Genomic DNA, 16993 nt, shown 5'->3' with positions numbered 1-16993 from the left:
TAAACATTTAAGCCATCTTTCAACAGAAGTACGAATCATAAAGTAAATGGTTCAGTTTTATTTTTCTATTTTGAATGTTCGGCGGCTATTATAAACCATTTTTTATTAAGTTTTGTAGGATGCGAGACGTGACCGAATACCAGCGATTCTCTTTGTCATTATAAATAAGACTAAATTTAATAAGGCCGTGTAGCTGGTCGGCCTTCGTAAGTTATAAATGGGTATATTATACTTACAGCAGACGCGTTTAACCATTATATAGGTCATGTAGGCATATATTAAGAAAGTGGTAGGGATTTTAAGATGAACAAAATTTTGGATAGAAATTAAAGACCTTGTTTTGGAAACCTCAAATGTCACAAACTACGATTTTTCAGGAGAGTGTTTAAACTGTCAGTGTGGCGTTTGCTGTTTTTAGACAATATTCGGACTATTTTGGAGTTAAAGTATAAGGAAATCGATATGAATGATTGAAATAAAAATAGCAGTTTTTCATAAAATTGTACTCTCGTAAACTTTCTTTATTTATATTTTTTAAAATATTTAGTATACGAGGTGTGTTTAGAAAAAAAACGGGAATTTTCAAATTTTGCAGGTTTAGAGAGTCCAATTGTCATATGTTTTATTATGTTGGAATACATTTTCCTAAAGTAAGCTAAAATTTTTATCTGTATTCATTGTTTACTTTGTCTGTGGCAGTTGCTAAGGTTAGACGTGTTTTTATGAGGTCGGCTATTTTCGTATGTTAAAAAATTGGATCAAAGAACTTGTATCAATTTTTAAAAAAAATGAATTAAAGTGCAACAAAGCGTGTGAAATGTTAACGAAGGCCTGTAGTGAGTCTAATATGAGTAAAACAAGAGTGGTATAAGCGTTTCCAAGATGGCCGTAAAGACGTTGAAGATGACGAACGGCCCGGACGCCCCAGCACATCAACAACCGATGAAAACGTGGAAAAAGCGAATGAAATGGTTGTGAACGATCACCGAATCACAATTTGAGAAGTCATTGATAATGTTGGCATATCGATCGGCTCAAACTATCAAATTTTTTTGAATGTTCTAGGTATAAAACGCGTGCCAGCAAAATTTGTTTAGATTTTTCGAACAAAAACAGCTGCGAGTTAAAATCTGAGCAACTTTAATTCGCTAATGTCACTAAATGAAGTCAACGACTATGCAATATTACTGAAACGTATTTGAACAGGTGATGAAATATGAGTTTGTAGATATGACGTCGAAACTAAGGCTTAATCGTCCCAGTGGAGGCATTCTAGATCGCCAAGACGAAAATCTCAAAGCACGCAGAACACGTTTAACTTTAGCGGCTGCCACAGACAAAGTAAACAAAAAATACAGCTCAAAATTTGAGCGTATTTTAAAGGCATGTATACCAACATAGTAAAATTTTGACAATTGAACTATGCAAAGCCGCGAAATTCAAAATTTTTCGTTATTTTCTGAACACACCTCTTAAAATGCTAATAATATACATACAAAAACTATCCAGAACTGTCCAGAACACCATTTAAACTTTCAAACAACGAGTCATAGTGGTAGAAATGCTAATCAATGGACATTTTCTCTTCATTAAAAAAATTAATGTGAACAATCGCTTTTTTCACAATAACACCATATTTTAACAGTGAATTTTAGGTACTGATGATGTTTTTAGAAATATTTGGAAAAATCAATTGTATGAACTCATTGACAGAAAATAATAAAATCCAATACTATCATTTCGGAAATTTTTAGAAGTTTAATGTTTTTAGAACGAGGTTTCTAGTTTAGAGAATAAATTTATCGAAGTGCAAACATTAAACTTGTACTTGCTACCATTTTCCGTCGGGGTGCGTGGAATAATACGGTTCTGTTTGTGACAAAGAACCAAAACTCTAGACGTATATTTTAATGATTTCTCTCAGTTAAATATCATTAATATATAATTCTATTGAAAAATACTCCTGCTTGTAATTTAATAATAAGTGCGTTTGCTCAACACACCTGAAAACTCAGGTTCAACTCCTGACAAGGGAGATAAAAAATACAATCCTATTGATAATAATATTTACCATAAAATGGCAGTTAGATATTTTATTTTACGTTAATTTATTATTTTGAATGTCCTTAAGAGTTATTTAATTCTTCGACTGGCGCTTGAACCATAAGACGACTTTTTTTGTAATAAAGATATTTAAGGTAATTCTTTCTTCCCAAATTTCTGTCTGATAACGTCATTTGAATAAATTCTTAGTATATGCTTACAAAATAAATTGAAATACTGATGATTTTAAGTTTAATTGTATTATAAAATATTTAAAAGAATCGTTTATGTAAAGTGCGCTAAAGGTGGCATTTTTTAAGTTAAAATGAAAATGATAACAGGTTAATGGTCTATAAAATTGACGGAGCGCAGGCACGTATAATGGTGAAACTGAAAACATTATGATACTCAAAACAATATTATTTTGTGTGGTAGCGTTATTTTAAATTATATATTCATCTTTTTTGCATTTCGATCGCTTACTTACCTAATTTTTTGCGTATATTTAATAAACCTGTCGAAAAATGCTATGTGATTTTGGTAATATTATTTTGAGTGACAGAAACAAAAAGTTCTTCTTTTAAAATTTTGATTGAAATCTAAATCAACTGGGTCTGAAAGGCTGAATTTTCCGGTGTACGACAGTTTGTTTTCTGCTAGTTGTTTTTTTTATTTGTTTTTGTTTTTGTCTTTGTTTAGTATCGCATATTTGTTTTCCGTCATTATATCTGTCAAGACTTTATATTCATATCGAAATTTACAACAGATACGCCCCGATTAGTGTAAGGTACCAATGCCCCATTAGGAAGGAATAAAGCAAAGAAGATGATAGTAAAATGTCTGAACAAAACCAGGCTCTCTATTTCTGTTGAAACATCTGTCAATGTTTAGTGATTGCAAAAAGGTTTCGCTTTGGCTTCCCGTGAAGTTTTACAAAATAAATTGACATAAAGCTCTGTATATTGAATGTAACATGGCTATGCCACAAAGCCGCCTCTAGTGAATAAAAACATATTCTGTACAGTTGGTTCGTTTTAAATTAGCTTCGGCAATTGAAATTCGTTATGCAACTATCCATTATGGTAATTGAACGATACAATCGTGTTCCGTTCAATAGCAAATAACAATGAAAACTATTTGAAAATGATAAAATTTGCTGTTCGGGAACGTAATTAGTAAAATTAAAACATTTAACGAAATCAATGACGTAACTTTGTGTTATTCTGTGTAAATCTGAATATGTTGTCTAGTTCTAGAATGAATGTCGATAAATCGAATGTGATGGTTTTTGAAAGAAATGAAAGTATGACTAAATGTGAAATCACTTTGAATGGTGTTATACTAAAACAAGTAGAGGAATTTGTGTATCTGGGAAGTATGTTCACTAGGGATGGAATGACTGAGAAAGATATTAAAAGGAGGGTGAGTGCCGGGAACAGAGTAAACGGTGCACTTAAATCAAAAATTAAAATTCATCAATTAAATTTGATTCTCTTAATAAAATTAACGAAATTATTTTTTAAATATTTCAGAAATACATTCAAAATAAACTTTGAAATAATATTTCATAACTATGCAACAAGAAGTCAAAATACAAAAGAGGAAAACAAATCAAAAGCAATGTTCCTGTACTGCCTTTTGAACGCATGAATAAAATCGTTTAAAGAGATGCCAGGAAACATTTAAAAAAATAAAAAATTGGTAAATATATACAAAATATAAAATAGCTAGAGAAGATGCAAAAAAACAGTGGAGAGAAGAATAATTTTGTAAATGTTCTTAAATATTGTGTTGTTAATATTATAATCATTGGACTAAGTAAATCATAGAACTTTAATAAATATAATAAATAATAAAAAATATAATAAATCTTAAATAAAAAAATATATTTAAAAAACACGTTTCTAAAAAATATAAATACCGTTAACGTGGAGTCGGTGAAATATAAAACAATTGAAATTTATATAAAAAACACATAAAATATTTTAAAAAACTAATAAACTGTTATCTTGAGAGATGATAGACCACCAACTCTGTTTTTGCATATAAGTCATGCTTTTTCTACTTCATACACTTTCTCAATAAAAAAATGTAAATAATAATTGCTAACACAATGGCAATTATCTATAACATTTTTGACGGATAAACGGTGTAGTTGGCCTTATTTTTATAGAAAGATGATTATGTGTACGGTTGTTACAAAATTATCCATATGACACACTGACAAAAGTTGGAGAACAACATAGCTATTGGCTTAAAAGAGTGGTTTCACTGGAGCTCCAAATCCTTAATTTGAGCGGCTGTCGATAAAATAAAAAAAAACACAATGATAGCCAATTTCCAGTGGTGCCGTAAAAAATATATATTTGAATAATCAATTTAAAATCTAATTTTCACATACAAAGAGGTGATATTTGGTGTTTTTTTCCATAACAAGCCATAAAAATGCTTCAATCGTTTGTTTTTTTACCACACGCCATACTTCATTTATTTTGTTGCATTTCACGGTACAGGGTAACAGATGTGGCGAATTTCCACTGATTGCCTCTATCTCTCCTCCCACCAACCGCAAGAACATTTTCCAAACACACGTTTCAAAACACATTTTGAAATACACGAGTATCTAAAATTTCCAAATATACCCCTCGCCTCAAAACACGAATATTCAAGGAAGGCGAAATTGGGATTTTAGGATATTCGCGAAAAGAAATTTGAATTTTTCTGTTACAGAAAACAAATGAATGAAGTTGAAACCAACACACGCAATTTATTTTGAGATGTGTTTTGATATTAGTTAATTCACTTACGTAAAAAACTGTACAAAGAATCATGAAAATAAAAATTTGGTTGATATAAGATAAAGTTTCTTAGCGATTTCTTGACAAAAAATGAATTTGTTTCTAGAACAACACCTATAAATCGTTTTATTATACTCGTATTTTACAACTTAATTTTTTATCATGCGTCACACTCCGAGTATAAACATTAATTGATGTATGATTTAAACACCAGTTTTACAAGTATGGAAAGGCCAGCTGTTTTTAAATATTGTAATAAATATGTAAAAAAGACACTGCAATACAGCATTCATTAAATATGTAACGTGTTTTCAAATAATATTAAAAATACTGTGTTAAATAAAGGAGTGCGACGTATGCTCAAATTATGGCTAATCGGAAAAAGTTTTTGTGTTAATGATAAAATTTAATTTTTAACAATTTAATAAAATATGGTATAATATGTAATGTTTTTCAAGTAAAATTATTATAAATGTAGGTTAAGTATGAATAATCGAAGCAATTTATAAGAACCTGCTGACGAGTTGTATGTATTTAATTCAGCAAGACGTTAATTTTCTATTGTGTAAATATTTTTGAAAAAAAAACCGTTTGATTTCTGACATTGCTAAACCAATAATTATTCACTATTTAAATAAATATGTAAAAATAATAAAAACAAAAATTTCATGACAATCGTTTCGCCTTGTTAGGTTATTTATCAGGTAATTAGGGTGTTTATTTGGTAATGGGGAATTTAGGTATTTATTTTTGAATTTCGGAAAAATTTACCACAAAGTAAGTATTATTGTGAGAAAATTAATGAAGCTTCAAAGTTTTATATCTTTAGATAATTGCTGTGGAAATTGTATTTATAGAATAATTAATGTTGATTGGAATGATTGAAATATAATGATAAAACTTACATAAACATAAATATATTTTTATAAAATATTTATAATTTTTTTAAGAATTTAAAAAATATCAATGCAATTGTTAAATGATTCATCTTATAAATAACGAGTATTTTTTAAAGAAGAAATTACAAATCTATTGCCGCAACGCAAAATCCTTCTTATTATTATTATTTATTTATCCTAACGCCTTTTGAAAGTAAACAATGGTTAGTTTATACACACATTTAAATGGAAATTTATTACCTTAATTCAATACCTCACATTCTTTTTCAAACCCTAACAGGTCTTTAACAATAATAACAGTATGAGCGTATTGCAGAGTAGATTTTTAAAAATTTAATAAAAACCTCATGACCTCATTTTAACATGTAAAAAAACCCATTAAAAGTGAATAAAAAATGTGAATTTACAAAATTGCCATAACAAAAATAAATAAAGGTTTAATTACTTATCAATTAAATTTAAACAGATTAAATTTTGAATAAAAATTTAAGTAACACAAATTGGAGGAACAGTTGATTTGTACGATTATATATATTCAAAATATATTTAGTTTATTTTCAAAAACCTTGAAGTACGAAAATCCTTGCTTCACAATTCTAAAACGGATTCCCTTTGATCCATTTGCTCCGACCTTCAAAAGGACTCGTTATATATAAACAAAGATAAATAAGAAAAGGACCCTTTTACACCAGGAGTGTGTCTTTGTCAGGTTAAACAAAAGAAGTCCTGGGCCACATTTAATACGCAGTTGAGAGTGTAATGTTTCGTCCACTCTAAGTTCGATTCATTAAATTCCTCCCAATACCCCGAAAAGGTCGAAAATTCTAGAGTTTGGAATTGGATAGGAAAAGGATTATTTGAGCTGAAGAATAAAAACCGCGCGTAGATACCTTAGAAAGCGAAAAGTGCCCAAAAATTGTTTTGCAAATTGCCCCGTTAATCTTTTTTTTATAACTCGTGTATTAAATATATTCCTTTGTCGAAACTATTTTTTTCAGACAGACAACATAAATGATATAAAAAAACAAGTTATTAAAGCACTACAGTTTTTATGATACAAGTATGGTTAAACATGTTACACCCTTATGAAGTTATTTTTTATTACTGTTTTATATTTTTTAAATGGCGGTATTTTTTATTCATATTTATGTTTGAATTTTATATTTTAAATGATTTATTTAAACATCTATTTTTATGTTTAAATTTGTAATATTAAACGTATTAATTTTAGTTGTTTGAGCATCATTCAGTAAAAAAAACACATGCAATCAAAAAGGTTTACCTTAACACAGAAAATCCCTATCTGTTTGAAACCTGAAACAAAAAACAGTTCAATTAATAAATAGTTTAAAAAAAAAATAAAGAAAGAAAAGCAAAGCAAAGAAAGTTGATGAAGAGGGGGATTAGGTAGACAAGGAAAAGACTGATAGAATAATTAAGCAATTATATTATATTACTGTATGGATTTCTTTCGATGTTTTCGCCTTAATTCCATATACTTACAAATAAAAGTTCATTTGTTTTGAAGCACTAGGCAAACGGATTATAATTCATATATTTACAAGTTAATTAAATACACATTAACGTTTTCCGTGGCGTCGCAATGCGTCCTGGCGCGCGTGCACTCGTGGGGTTATTTGAGCGTCGGCGTTTCGTCGGCTTCGGCGTCGTGACGGCTCCTATAAGAGGATATATATTATATTATGTGCATTATTAGCATTTTGAACGACGTCAAAGAAAACACGACCAATTGCGGAGGCACGTGTTTCTTAGAGAATATAATTATTATAAGGAAAGAATATTCGAGAATCGTTTTCGACGCCTCTAAAATAAATCGAATTAAGAAATATCTGTTACGAAATGTGCGTTTTTACGAAATCCGTTTTTTTTTTAGTTATTGCTGATAATAAGCAACACACGTGCAAACTGATCAAAATATAAAATATTATTTAACTGTTAGTGTAACAGGGAAAAGAAAAGACAAGTGTAATTATTGAAAGAATTATCATTGAAGAAAGAAGAGTATAAGAAGAAGAAAGAACAAAAATATTGAAATTGTTAATTTTGTTGAATTAATTCAATTATTCATTATTGATTAATTATTAAATTATTGATTATTATTTATCATTGAAATTGAAGAACAAAATATTGAAAGAATTTTTTAAAAAATTTGAAAGAATTATTAAAAGAATTAAAATTTTTACAGATTTAAAGAAAAATAATTTTGGTACATTCTTAATATAATGGGGAAGATTTATGCAAAACATGAAATTAGTATTATAGTTAACAAAAAAAAAATATTGAAAAAATTATGCTTCTCTTACGCTCGGATAGGTTAACCATTTTATTTTTTCTACCATAGAATTTAAGCAATGTTGTTTACATTTAACAAAATAAATCCAATGAAGATAAAAACAAATCAATTTCACAAAAAAACAGTGATGATTTGAATAACGAAGCCCAGAGTTTGAAAAGTCTGACAGCTTTTAATTTTGTTGAAATGCGCGCTATAAAATATAAGAATGGAAAAATTGAATCGCAAAACTGAATTAACATCCATTCATTGATATTCGGTTCTCATCTAAATAAAGCAATCTAATAAAGCCACGAAAATATAAATCACCCGGACAGATAAACCATTTATTTATTTTAATAAAATGTTCCCGTTCTTTAAGCGCCAGTTTCCATTATTTCCAACATATTTATGTTTATGCATTCCGACATAACAGACATATTTTCGGAATATGAATCACAATAAAACGCCTCGAAAAGGCGCGATAAATCACACTATCGCTACTGTTGTCTAGCATTCATAGCCTTAGGCTTTATCCTCTAAAACCTCCGACGGGAGCGCGTGCGCGGGGCGCGTCACTTACGCAACATTCTGCCACAAAGGGATTTATTATCAAAAATACTGTTGACGTGACGCATATCTGAGATACTCATGTTACCCTGATACATTTTTTTTCACCCTAACAAAATGTGCATTAGGAATGAGAACACCCGCTTAGGATTGTTAACGTAAATTACCATTAACAGGACGCGTTGATCTCTATAGTACTCATGTAGTTACCCTAATGAATTTTAATTATTTGCATTTTTTTAAATCGGCTAAAGATTCTTTGTTAACTGTTATTTTTAACATTTAAACGCGTATGATAAAAAATGTACTTTACGTCTTCAATAAATTTTGCGTAATTATGAAATAATAAAGTGTGCGAACTAACGAAAACAAAATTCGTATGTGTACTAGGTTCACCGACAGGCACTTAATAAATTAACGTAGGCTTATTGAACATTTGAACGCATTGTAGATATACATTTAAACTCTTCAGAGAAGCGTACTAAACGAACCAATGGCAAACATAACATATTGTACATTACGACAACATAATTAATTTGAATTAAATTATAATATACCTAAATCTTATTAAATATTTGCATAAAACCACTTACCTGACTTTTCTACGTCTACCGGTTTCGAGACGTACCCATCTCTTCATCAGGACACCAATTGATGCGGCTCGACTGTGGAATCATCTCCCATCCACCATCAAAGATGTTACTAAATTATCTTTGTTTAAATCACATCTGAAAAAACATCTCCTTTCTCTTCCTTAATCTTTCCTCCTTTCCTCCTTTCCTCTTTCCTTTCTTCCTTTTTCCCATTGAGTAATAGTTTTGATTGAAAGTAATTTATTACGCTTATTTCTATTTTAATATATCTTTAGCTTTTTAATCTTTTTTTCTATTGAATATATTCTGTAACTTGAATTATAAAAATAAAACATTTATTTTATTGGTTGGTTGGAAGAAATTGCCATTTGGCAATAAAACCGCCAATGTCCAAATAACATTCTGTACAAAAAGTTAAATAAAAAAATTAAACCATTATTCAAAACCCCCTAAACACCTTCACCAAAGTGGTTGCACAAAAATATAAAAGCAGCACGATATGCATTTTATTGAGCAACACTTACATGCAGTTATAAGGTTATGAACAGGTTTAAAGTTGTGGGTAAAATAGTTTAAAAAAGTGAGAGGATAAAGGGAGGGGCGTAAATTTAATAAGTATAGGATGACCCTTACAATGGAAAGTCATATGATAGGCTTTATTAAAAGGTTTTTTGATTTTTTATCAAAAAAACATTATTTTTAAAAGCTACCCTGATATGTAATATCTAAATATTATTTACTTTCAACCCGTTATTATTTTTATGTAAGATTTTATCTTCTGTATCTTAATTGAAGTCATGCTAAAAATTTATAAGATGATTCTCGAATTTGGAGACATTGTTATTGTAAAGACACCTTGTGTGTTTTTTAAGACGAATATAAAAAAACCTAAAATATTTACATAATCTAATTATTGCATGGAAGGCTTGTTTATTAAAATGCATGTCATGTTGGTTTTATGTTTAACTTCAACGCCTACGGTAAAGGTGTACAGTGAGTATTGCATGTTGGTTTAATTTGCGAATCCGGAGAAATTGTCATTGTGAGGACACCTCGTGTGTTTTTTAACACGAATATAACAATATAAAATGTTTTTATTACCTAATCAGCGCATGTAAGGGTTACTTATTAAAATCCATGTCATGTTGGTTTTATATTTTAGTGCAACAACTATGTTTAAGGTGTATAGTGAGTTTTGCATATTGGTTTAGTTGGTGTCCTGACAAAGAGACGAGTTCGTCTCAAAACCGGTAGATATGGAAAAGTCTGCAAGTGGTTATACACAAATATTTAATAACATGTAGGGCCTTACTGATTAACTTGGCATAAAGTTACACTTAAGTATAATGATATAATTCAAATGGGAATACCATCCTTATTATAGTGGTAGAATAAGGATTATATTCCTATCCGAATTATACCACTATACTTAGGAAAAACTTTACGCCAAGTTTATATAAAATACCCTTAACAAAATGTTTGACCACAAAGTTAACTAACTAACTAACTAACCATCACGCCATTTCCCGGAGGGGTAGGCAGAGAGGATAGAACGCCACACCACTCTGTCCTGGCACACTTCCTTTGCTTCCTTCACATTCATACATCTTCTCATGCACGCACGTCGATTATTCCGACTTTTCACATGACCACTTTCAAGAATTTGTTGTACTTGATCATGCCATGTCTTTCTCGGCCTTCCTCGACTTCTACAACCAGACACATTCGCATCATAAATCTTTTTAGCCGTTCTTTCATCATTCATTCGCTCCACATGACCGAACCATCGCAAAAGACCTTTCTTAATTTTGTCGATAATGCTTAACTCAGCCTTGTATTCTGCTCTAGTTTCGACATTAGGGCACCTATCATACATTGTTTTTCCGCACATTCGCCTGAGGGATCGCATTTCAACAGCATTCAGTCTACTTTCGTCCCTTTTTTTCCAACTCCATGCTTCGCTTCCAAACATTAGGGTTGGTACCAGAACTCCATTATGAACTGCTAATTTAGCCTCTTGCGATAGACACTTATTTGCTACGACAGACTTTAAGGCACCATTAACTCTGTTACCGGCACTAACCCTCCTTTCAATATCCTTGTCCATATTTCCACCACAAAGTTAATGCTTTAAATACTAATAATAAAATACATGTACCTAATTGTTCAAATTCAAATTTGTCACTAGGTTATAACATTTTTTTAAATTTTATTGATTTATAGCCTCGAAAAAATCACTGTCCTAACTCATATCGATATTTTGGTTTATTTGATATAAATTTTGATTAAAATATAACAGATTTTTTATTAAATTCCCATTTATTTATGGTAATATCTCAACAGAACCGATTAAGTTATACTAAAAATGACACGTCTTGAAACATGTTTGTAAATGCACCTATTAAATATTATTTTCTCAAAAATGATTAATTTTGACATAATGCGTTATTATTTGAAGATAACATCCTTAAAGTATAACATTCTTTTATTTATTTTTTTTCAATGAATTTATGCATACAAATTTATTTATTTATTCATACTTTGATCACATATTTCGCAATGAGAAATATGCCCTTGTCTAACTTATTATTTAACGAAAGATACAGGTTAGGCGGACTATAGAAAGGAAATGAGCATCATGACATAAAATCTCAGACAGTGGTTCAGTGTGCCGGATACAGCAGCGCTGATTACATTGGCTCAGGATCGTGATGAAGTCAGAGTGATGGCCGCTAACCTTTGGTAGGTGTAGAAAAAGAAGAAAATTCATACAAATATACATATCACAAAAAAATAACGTATCCTCTATGAGACTTAAGAGTCATGTGATGAGATGGGATACAACAAAATAGAAAGTGGAAGCATGAATATTATTAAAAAATACTACAAATAAAAATTAGAACATTAACACAAATTTTATGTATGCTAAATGGCATGTTTCTTAATCTCTATGAGGACAACCTTCATACTGAATTTCATGAAATTCTGAGGAGGTTAGGTTTATACCCTGTGTTGATTTGAAATGGAATGACTCAGCAGTCTTCTGCAATGGTCTATTTCCTTAGACAAAATCTAATCTATTACACTTCTCCTGTGAAATGTTCATTCAGGGCATTGAACACTCTTGGGGCCACAAAAGAGATTCTTTTTTCTTTTAATACTGAAATAAAAATAGTTAAATGTAAGTCATTAAAAATAATAATATAATTAACGTAAGCATTGCTACTTGCTATTTAACACTTGTTAAATAATATAATGAATATGAAGGAAGTAACAGTATTTTTTTTTAACATTTTAACATTTTTAACATTATTTGATTCTGGAAAATAAATATTTTTTACCAAGATTGATTTATTTATTTAAAACTTCAAGTACAAAGGATAAGTACTTTAGTGGACTTATTATTGCTAAAAGCAATATCTTCCAGCCAACCAAAAAACGGACTGGTCAAAAGAAGAGATTGGTCAACATTTTGTAGTAAAAAATCTAAAACACATATCGAAAGATACATACTTGAAAAGAGCGAAGCGAAAGACCATGATCAGAAACGTAAATGAAATTCTCAATAAGATATTTTGGAGCGAAAGGATTGTGAAAAATATTATGAAGAATTGATAGTCATACTTTTTAAGATTGAAAACAAAGCGGATGCATTGATTCTGCAAACGATATTTGAGTTCCGTATTGGTGTCAAGATAGCAAATATTAGTATAACACAGAGAAGACAATACAATAGATTGGGACGGATTTTTTGTTTTTTTTTTGTTTTTTGTGAATTTGACTCAACGCTGTGCTCTTTTTTTAAACTTCTTCACGATATTTACTAGCCATTTTGTCGGTAGAAATATATATTACAAAGAAGTCTTTAGATATATTAATGATATTATAGAAATTGCCTTACATCTCCAAGTTTGATTTCCTATCATAGCCTTTTACCGCAGCCAAAATCCATAAAATTAGCACTGAGTTATGTGCAGAGGATGTAATCGTAAGTAAGCCTGGAAAGTTGGGGTCGGATTAGCACTCCAAAGGCAAAAATCGATGAGGTAATATCTCCCATCACGGTTCATTAATTCACAGATTAATTCTGAATGGAACACGTCCTTTTGTGCCGTGAAAAATTGGAATAGAAGTTCATACACTCATCTCGAAATTCCTTTCATATAAAACATTGTAATATATTACAAGTATCCGGCTATAAGAGCCATTCTGTTGAGTATATTGAATCAAGCCATTTTTCTGTACGTTTTTCAAAGGGGTATAATTAAATATCCTTTTAATTACAGTTCTGTAAGTAAAATCGTGTGTTTTCGACTCAATGGCAGCTCTCGGGTAAAAAGTCTTGAATTAGGAAACCGAGTAGAGATAAGTTTTTTTAGTTTTGTAGTGCTTGAGGCGTTTGTCCACCATTCTTGAGGTCCTGGGCTCGATTCCTGGATGTAAAATATTGATTTTTAAAGTTTTTTGAGCCGCAATATTTAATTTTTCCTGGACTGGCACCTATAACGTAAGACTGATCAAAGACTGAATGTAGTGCCCTGTGCACTACAGGAGGCAAAAAAATGAACAATGTTCTAGTATTTATGGAAATGCTTGGCCAGAAAGTTGGTCGTAGATATTTGTGTTTAAATGTAGGCAGAATAGTGAATGACTCAGTATTTAATATGGCAACATAAACCAGCCAACGGCAGGTCATAAAGCTCCGTGTATTCCTAGATTTTCTTATTCTCATTTCTAAAATATTATTTGTATCTGATCTGTAATATCATTTTAATAATTCTCTAGGGTAAAATATATCCATGTCCACAAAAGAAAGTTAACAAGTTTATGAACTTGTTGATTATCTAAATAATTTAAATGTGGTGAAAACCAGCCAATAGCAAATTATCAAGCCTGGTAATTTATAAACGTCGATATTAAAAAAAAAAGAAACATCTCATGTCTTATGATTTACTTAAATGTTTAAATTTTGGGGGCCATTTTCAACGAGTCGCAAATAACTCGCTATTAAAAATGGGAAGTTGTGTTAGAGCGTGGTGCGAACCTTTATCTTTGATCCGCAAATCCGCGTCACTAGCCACGGGATCATAACCCGGTTATTATGTTTATATTATATATATATATCAATGTTTTGTTTTATAATGAAAATATTATAATATACCTTCAAAATGTTAATATACAACTGATTTTCTCTAATTGAACGGTTTGAGTAGGTAGGAAGAAATTGACGTATGACAATATACCCGTCCTTGTGCATATGTACGTAAACTTTTAAAGTATTTTAAGTTTTAAAATAAATAAATAAATATTCCGATCTGACAAAAGTTCTTCGTTTTTTTTAACACTTGTTAAAAATATTTTATAATCTGCAACTGCTGTAAAATGCTTGACAAAACAAAATTGTCTGCCTACAAAAAAAAAAAGTTTTATCACGTAAAATTTATTTAGGTTACTTAAATGTGCAAACATCACTTTATTCTTATTTTATTTTACACTTATATTTATCAGAGTTCTTCTAAATTTTGTTTTAATATTAAAACAAGGAGTCGCTTTGAAATTGATTGAAAAGGCGGAAAGATTTTTCAACTTTAAATTCAGGTAATATAGAAACCTCACGCACCGTCAGCGTTGTACTAGGAAATTGGTAAACTTTCATAGCGAAAGTTTGTCTTAGTTGGAACTTTGGGAAGATTCTTTAGTGACTTTTATAACGATGATACGTATTTTATACCGAAAGCAAAAACAGTTAGTAAACATTAAGTGAAATGTTAAGGATTTTTTAGAATTGAAAATTAGTAAAAAAAATATATATAAACAATGTTGAAAGCAATTGACACTGAGATTATTTTTTTCGTTAAATAAAAGTATAAAATAAAAATAGAAATATTATTAATATTCAAAGCATTAACTTTGTGGTCCAACATTTTAATATAAAGTTAATAAAATTTGTATAAAACCACTCACCGACTTATCTGTCTACCGGTTTCGAGACGTAACCCGTCTCTTCGTCAGGACAACAACACTACACCAACATGCAAATATCACTACACACCTTCACCATAGTAGATTTGCAAAAATATAAAATCGGCATGCAGGTTAGACACATGCTTCACTACGCCACCACCGAGGGTTAATGACTTATGAAGCTAATATTTCAAAAGGATTAACAATCGGAAAAGGAGGAAAAAGGGAGGGGGAGGGTAGGGTGACCATTACAATGAAATATCAAATAATGGACTATATTGGAAAGTTACTTGATTATTAATTAATGGGACATTATTTTTCAAAGCCTTCTTTATGTAAAATTTTATTAACATAATATAAAAATAGAAAGTTGTGATTAATTGCTTTTTTCTCTGGTATTAAAGACTTTAAGGCCCAACTAAAGAAACACGAAATCTATTCTTCTTATGACATTAATACTGCTTTTGATAAGGAAGTTTGATAGTTTTAAAAAAAATATTTCTTTATTTTAATTTTATTTATTGATATTTTTTGCTTACAAACTTTAATTAATAATATAAATAATGTGACCTCACTGGGGTTTCTCGTGCCGAGGACACTTAACAATACACTTTTTTCAATTACATTTGAAGATAAACAAAGAAGACTTACTTAAAAAATCGAAGTTAATTAACAAATATTTAGGCCTTTTTTTAAAAACAAGGTATTTATGTACATCTAAATTATTTATATTACAAAACACACAATGAAAATAACAAAAACCTAACATAAGCCATACAATTGTGAAGCAGTTGATTCAATATTGGTATGGGCGAATGAGACAATCCAAAAAATTTAAAATTATTTTATTTTATTTTTATTTAAATTACTCCGCCCGTGACATTGCAAATTGTTGTAAGCGGGTTTTTTAAAATTCAATTTTTTGTAGCCCTGAACTTCCTCATTGTTAAATAAGTGTGGTTCTTTTCACTGTCTCTTTTATCATTTTGTATATTTTGTGGGTGTTCCCGCATAAGTTAGATTCGTTCCGACGTCTTAACTACCATTGCAAGAGCCATCTTCAGGGTTAACTGTGTATTTTGTAGAAAAAACATGTGTTTATGCACTAGTAATATGTACCATGTCACAGACGGCAGCTGGGATATTCCGGGTCATTTTTGTAGTGTGTAGTGCCGGAAACCATGTTGAGTTTAATTTCAGCCCGTCAGCGTCGTCTTTGTTTATGTTATTTGGGTGTAAGTGTATTTTAATTGCCTCTTTTATTATTCATCTTTGAACCAAAAAAATTGGATAAACCTAAAAATAAGAGTGCATGAAAAATAGAAGAGATCTGCTTAGGATTTTTTTTAGCGGGATCAATTGAGGTGCAACTTGTTTTTTATACACGAGTAAAAAATAAAATCAGTTTTAAGATTATTTATTTATTTTGTTCATTAACGCCTAAAAGGCATTTACAAAAAATAAAAATGAAATACATGCTAACATACTAAATAATAAACAGAATATACAGAAAAAAATTGTGAAATTAGTTAAAAAGGATATGATAAAAAGTTTTACAAAGTAAAAAAAAAAACAATAATAACAAAGGTATGCAAGAAAAAACAGTAAGCATATAAACAAAAAATGCAAAGATATAAGCTTATGAAATAAATTCTGTAAAGCAAACATTATTTATATAAAGTATTACGGTAAGCAAGAAAGACATTTTGAAGTTAAGTTAATAAACAAGCAAGCATATATTATCACGAAAAAATAAGAAATAAAAATATGTATCTATGAAATGCGTATTTGCCAATACTACAATGCAATTTGATAAAATAGTAAAAAATAAAA

General features: G+C 29.9%; 1 protein-coding gene across 1 annotated transcript in view; it reads left to right on the top strand.

Annotated features, from left to right (window-relative positions):
* The window catches only part of LOC148277664 (uncharacterized), a gene marked incomplete at its 3' end in the record, with an annotated part of 500737 nt that overhangs the window by 182893 nt on the left and 300851 nt on the right, over window positions 1-16993 (top strand). The window lies entirely within an intron of this gene.

Source organism: Micrasema longulum, unplaced genomic scaffold, assembly GCF_059751315.1.
Source record: "Micrasema longulum isolate JH-2025_06_02 unplaced genomic scaffold, ASM5975131v1 h1tg000997l, whole genome shotgun sequence".
In the NCBI taxonomy this organism is placed as follows: Eukaryota; Metazoa; Arthropoda; class Insecta; order Trichoptera; family Brachycentridae; genus Micrasema; species Micrasema longulum.
Note: the sequence above shows the minus strand (reverse complement) of the source record. Positions and strands in the feature narration are given on the sequence as shown.